Raw genomic sequence first — 6,461 nt, forward strand, 5'->3', positions numbered from 1 at the left:
GTCCAAATGCCCCGGGGCAGGGACGAAGGAAGATGGAAAATGCCCCACCCCCAGGATCGTCACCTATTAACACAGACAAGACTTCAAGGACGAATGAATGGTTTGAATGGTTTGTAAATGCCTCCATCATGTATACACACGGTTTGAAAACCATGTGTGTCGAATGCCTAGGGGTCGCCCCGGGGTACGCAAATGCCCCACCCCAGGACAGGTGATATAATTGCGAATGCCCTACCCCCCCGGAACTGACAACTTGAGCAAATGCCCAAATGGGCACTGCTGGATTTGACTGATGCATAATCACTAAAGCATGATCCTTACCTGGCAGTCAGAAAAGTGAAACTGATCATCTTACATAGCTTTAAAATCCATATATTTTCTACAATTAACTTCATTTGAGCCATATTACACCAAAAACTGATGAAATAGTGGGCTTTTCTGTCATGGGTGATCAAAACCATGCCCAGGGGAGGGAATTGGAATGGGACTGCTGGAACTGACTGGTGCATTGGAGGTGACAAAAATCAAAATACTACAGCTGATTTGCAAAGTTTAAAGTTTATTACAATGAGTTTTGAATAAAGATGCAAAATTTTCTGTTTACAATTTTTTTGTTGTCTTCGCTTGCCAAAGTATAAATTTAACATTATTAAAATGCTGTGAAGTCATCTCTAGGAAAACATTTTCATAATTAATTTCTAACATTGTAATAAAAATGTTTCAACATCATTAACATGCTTTCAACACTAGCAAACTATTTTCAAAATAACTTTCTAATATGTTTACAAAATACTTATCCTTACTTCTCAATTTTATTACTGACATCAAAACAAGAAACCATAACTCTGGAGTTGTGGTGTTGGTTAGCATTAGCCATGATTAGCCATGAAACACCTCAAAGCTTAATAATATTATTACTGTTAGGTTTCCCTTGTGACAAAATAAGCATTGCAGACATTTTTAGTTTGCAATTTTCTTGTTTAGACCTTAACAGTTGATCCCATAAATGTTTCCAGCAACACATTTGACCTGGAGATTGATAACCCATTGCTTTGTCACTTTTCACATGCCCTGGGATCACATAACATCTGTGGCAAAACTTTTCCCTGCTCAACACTGTGTTGGATAAATTTCATAATTGGATCACTACAGAATGTACATTTTTCATCAGTTGGAGCAGCTTTTTCTAGGTTGCAGTAGCAGAACCTTGGGTCAGAGAGCACCCTGTTTGGTATGTAAACATCAGTATGCTTGTATGTACTAAGATCAAACCCTTGTTCAGGAAGCCAGACTAGCATTACAAACTCATGCTTAAAAATCTCATACCAGCGCCTGTGATAAAAAGTGTTCTCACTTAGTTTTTTCAAAGCAATATGTTTTGCCTCCCTCCCTTCCATTGTTACTAACCCAAGGCCTTGCCCATATTTTTCATGTAGCTCTCTTGTGTGGGCAGGAATGATGTGTCCAATTGTCCACACAGTGGGATTTACCGAAGAAGGGAGAAACAAAGCATTGACCCGGTAATATTCACGAGCAACAACACTCAGTTGAGTAAGCTGTTCAACAGTAATGTCAAACCTACAGAATAGTGAAACACAATCCCTTAGTCTCAGCCCAAGGTATGCAAGAATTAACACTGTTCTTCTTTGATCTTCAGAATCTTTCTCACTATTAAGCCATTTAATCAGTCTCATAAAATTGTGGCAAAGTAGCCTGGAATCTTTTCCAGTAAATCGATACTGGAGGTCTTGACCCTTACCTTGTGTTTCATCATACCACTTTTTTACCTTTCTTGCCAAACATTTAGCCTTCACTTCAAACTTTAGTGCAGTCACAACTCTAGAGACAATGCTGTCATTTGGAATGTCTGCAAACTTTTTGCAACTGTCTGGAAGATTTGATTTTGCAAATGCCTAATTTAAAACTGCTTTAAAAAAATACTGCCATGCATTGTTTTTAATGTGCAAAGGTTCTACATGGGCATGATCAATCAATTTGCCAATTAAGGGCACAAACTCTTGCCTACTCTTCTTACGGGCAATGAAGTCTGTGACTTTACTTCGCAATTGTTTCTCTTTGAGTTGTTTTTCAGACAAGGATTTTTTAAATTTCTCGACCTCATTTGCAATTTTGATCCTTTCCTCATACTTCCAGGGATTCCATGTACTTTTCTTATCAGTCGCAAATGTTCCGTTTAGGTCTGTGCAGTTGTCTTTTGACACATTTGCAAAAGATGAGAAATATTTTGCACTATTGGGTAGTTCACCCCCCAACATGGCTAACATTTTCATGTCATTTGGTATTTCAGCACATTTGAAGGTAACATGCAGGCCCTCAATTTCAAAGACTTGTTTTTCTATCTCACAAATTTCTTTACACAAGAACTGACAGTACTTGCGCACAACAGGCGAAGTCTCTGCACAATTACCCCCAAAAATAATAAAGTTGTCATTGCTTGAAGCAACCCTTTTACCAACATTTAAGAAGCTTAGCAAAAAGGAACATGCGCTTTCGTTTTTCCCAAATGGGCAGCCATCTTCACCCACAGCAAATAAAAAAGTGCCCTCGGTTTTTCCAAACCACTGAAGGGTTTCCTTTCTGTCTTTTCTTAAATAGAATTTTGCCATGCGTGGCAAATACTCAACTAGCTTTCGGAAACAACCTTGTGTAATTTCATCCTCCATTACCCCTTGAAACTGTTCTTCTAAGGTGTACACATTTCCAATGTTGATTTGGTTGATTTCTTTGACAAGCTTGTCATATGGCAATAATTTTGGAACAGGGCACTTTGGCATGATAGTAATAGCTGATCTTCCCTTTTCTGTAGTTTCATTTTTTTTCATTGATAATGAAAGTCTTACAGATTTATACTTTCGCTTGCCCATGACACCACTGTTATAGAAAACTGCAATGCTTCTCTTTACATTTTCTGGTGAGTCTTCAAAAGATTTTAAATTTTCCTTAAATGCAAGAGAGACTACTTTCTCTGTTACCTTTTTCTGACTCAGAACATAATCTTTAATTTTATCTACTTTACATCGTTTTACTAAAGTGTCAAACATCCCATCTAAGGCTGGACTTGGGTTATTCTCAGAACCTCCATGGATTCTGGAAGCAGCCTTCATTGTTTCAAGTCGCCTTTTCGCTGCTGTCCTTGCCGGGATATTTGATCTCCCCTCCACCAATTTAGTTGGGGTTCTTGTTCGTGAACTGATATCAGTGTTCAGTGGTTGTGACTGAAAAGAAAAATGTTTTATTACTCCCTTTTCTTTGAGTTGCTGATTAAAATTTAATCTTAGTGTGAGACTAACCTGAACATTTTGACTTTTGTGAGTCAAGTCCCTCAAAACGTCTCTTGAAAAGCTGACCTTCAGGTAGGGAAAAAAACTTTATTAGCCACCACCAATAGCCTGAACTTCAGTCCACCAGCTTTGCATAATTATTGATTCTGTATACATAAATGAATTTAAAAAGGCAGAGATTTGAGGTAGAGAACCAGTAAAGTTCATTTTCCTGTTTGCAATATATTTTTTTTGGAATTTGAATTCTATGCAAACATGAAATTCAGTGAATTTCAAATTACATGTACCGTCCATTAGCCAGAATTAATTCAATAACATACATTCTTATCCAGTTGTTTTAAAATATTCAACCAATCAAATTAAATCACTTCCCAGTTTTCAGAAGTGTTGTGACTGGACAACATTGGCAGCTCATCGGTTCAGATGTCTTTTCCAGGAGTGTACGACTGGAGAAGATGGTTGAAATTCAGGCTACAACACCAAGTGGTTACGGTGCATGCACAGAAAAAAAAACCCTACCACAAGAGAGCTCCTACACATGCACTGCCAGGTTCATGATTTCACGATATTCTCACCACAAGGTTATACAAAACTTTTACAGGAAAAATATATCCCCCAAAACCTACGACATGCCCCCCCCCCCCCCCTACCCCCTCTAATTTTTCCCAGCCCTCATCCCCAAACCAAAAATGAGCAGTTCACAAATAAAACAAGAGCGAACAGCATATGATTACAAGCGGCAGTTCATTTGCAAGAAATGCTAAACAAATCAGAAATATTTATCAATAATAACGTGTATGTCCCCACACAGTGCAGGTCAAACAATATGCTTACAAAGCAAATAAGCTTAAGTTTGACTTTATGGATCTGAACATAAAATACTTTGCACTTCTGGGGCCTTAAAGCAGCCAATAAAGTCACTTTAATTGGCACGCATTTTTAATACAACAAAAACTCCCACTAACCTTCGACTTCAGTTTGTTAATTTTCCACGTGTTTGTGCTATGCTCTGCTTTCAAACTTCTACACTCCTGTACTGCCTTCTGCCTCGCTTCCTTTCGGGCCTTCATAAAGGCAGAAACATGAAATCGACTGTTCTTGGTGTGTGGCATAATACTACCAGCTAACCTAGTGTAATGTCAAAGGTACTATTACATGCTGAGCCCAGGCATTTTGATATAAGCAAAAATTCAGGAAAACAAAATGATACAATTCTTACCAACGTCTCAAAGATGCAAGATTTCGCTTTAAAATACTGCTGTTTGGAAAACTGTCAGATTCTTTCCAAGCCAAAAACTGAACTTTATAATGTCGATCAACTCGACGCCATTAGACCAAGATGATCAATCCACCAAAGCCCGTCCTTTGAGAGCGCAAACATGGATTGTTTGGTATGAAACGAAAGCTCAGACAACAACCTTCAAGGATCTTTGATGAATGAAAAACCAAAAATTTCCCAGAAGGCAGCAGAACCCTGTATTTATACCATTCCTAACTCATCCCCAGTCTCCTCTCGAAAACTCGGATTTCGCGCACCATTTTTGAAAACATTTCAATGCAGCTTTTTGCAATCTGTGGGCCCGGCGTGGCAACAAAGAAAGAATGAAATAAACATAAAGGAGCCAGAATTTCCTCATCTGGTTGGATATTTAAGGCAAAGTGCCGAAATTCTCACGACTGCTTGAAAAAGCCTCCTTCTTTTGCAATGGATTTTGATGCATTCGTCTGTTTTCTTTGATACAGCCTTGCTATTTTTCTTTTCGTTAGCTCTTCTGGAGATAAGATAATCGCATTTTTTAGTTACTTTGTAATTAATGTCTATCTAATAAAGATAATTATGGCGCAATTTTCGTTTCCGTTCACTTACTGCAAATAAACGTCTGTTTTCCTGAGAACCAAACACACAATATATGACTCACTCGGCAAAGAAATCGCGAGCAGTATAACAGCCAACAGTGGCTAAAATGTCATCTAGTTACTTCGTGGCAACAGCGGAATTCTAAAGCGTCTACCAATGTGTCGTCGCAGCATTGTTTACATTTTCACCTAGAGCAAAAGAAAGCGTGATACTACTCTTAAGCGAGATTTTCGCGTTAACAGAGGAATCTGCGCGGTACAAATATCAGTGTAAACTAGCGGGGTTTTGGACTACAAAACCCAGATTTCCAGAAATTTTCAGCGCTATTAAACTCTGAAGTTGTTTTTTTTTAGAGATGTTGAACAACAACAAAGAGAAAAAAAAAGTTCGTGCCATATGCACTTTAAAAAGTCTGAGAGAGGTGAAGATTCCCCGATTTCTGCGAATTCCAAAGCCTGTGAAATCGAAGCACATCGTCATATTTGTTGATCCCTCTCAGCAAGCTTATAGTGCGGCTGTCTATATCCAGTGCGAATGTCATAACGATGCCATCACCAGTCGGCGTTGAGTTCTTAAGGAAGTGAAGCGCGAAAGAGGCACGAATTTCGTAGGTTAAGTGAGCGAATTAAAGGAACTAGTCGGCCAGTTAGACCAGCAAAAGCTTCAGAGCAAGACAGTTGAACTTGGAGAAACATGGAGATTTAATCCATCAGCTGCTCCACATTTTCGAGAAGCCCACGAAGTAATAGTGTAAACAGATTTGAAATCCATTTATGCCGTTGTAGAAAACCGAGATGTGATTGATGAGGAGCTGGTCACGATGTTTACAGGGTTGGAGTCCCTACTTAATTCCCGTCCGTTGGCTTATCAGAGTTTAGATCGGCGAGAGGATGTTCTATTGACCCCTTACCATTTCTTGCATGGCCAAATGGGAGGAAAATTTGCCCCAGAGTCTGTTGAAACCACAACTTTTAAGTTGCGTCAAAGATGGTGAAAGGTTCAGGGCATTATTTCAAAAGTTTGGTGGAGATGGCTCAAAGAATGTGTTCCTACCTTCAACAGCCGACCGAAATGGACTTTCCCATTTCCAGACCTAAAATTTGAAGATGTAGTTCTTGTGATTCAGCCAGACGCTCCGAGAGGACGTTGGCCATTAGGGCGAATTGTTAAGTGATGGCCACACCCGTGCAGCTAAAGTTGCGTGTGGAGTGAAGACCGTCGTAAGACCAATTAACAAACAGATTCCCATTGGAATTAATAGCTAATCAGTTATTTAGAGCCACACAAGGACTACCTTCCAG

At 39.2% G+C, this 6,461-nt stretch overlaps 1 pseudogene across 1 annotated transcript; it reads right to left on the reverse strand.

The window, feature by feature from the left end:
* Positions 1-598: 598 nt before the first annotated feature.
* Positions 599-4,780, reverse strand: LOC146468812 (uncharacterized; annotated as a pseudogene). The gene is made up of 4 exons (XR_014867346.1): positions 4,522-4,780; positions 4,268-4,430; positions 3,312-3,368; positions 599-3,236 (listed from the first exon to the last, which is right to left on the reverse strand). The product of XR_014867346.1 is annotated as an uncharacterized LOC146468812 (transcript).
* Between the last annotated feature and the right edge of the window lie 1,681 nt (positions 4,781-6,461).

The sequence above is a fragment of the Pavona decussata genome, unplaced genomic scaffold (genome assembly GCF_977016875.1).
Source record: "Pavona decussata unplaced genomic scaffold, jaPavDecu1.1 SCAFFOLD_128, whole genome shotgun sequence".
NCBI lineage: Eukaryota > Metazoa > Cnidaria > Anthozoa > Scleractinia > Agariciidae > Pavona > Pavona decussata.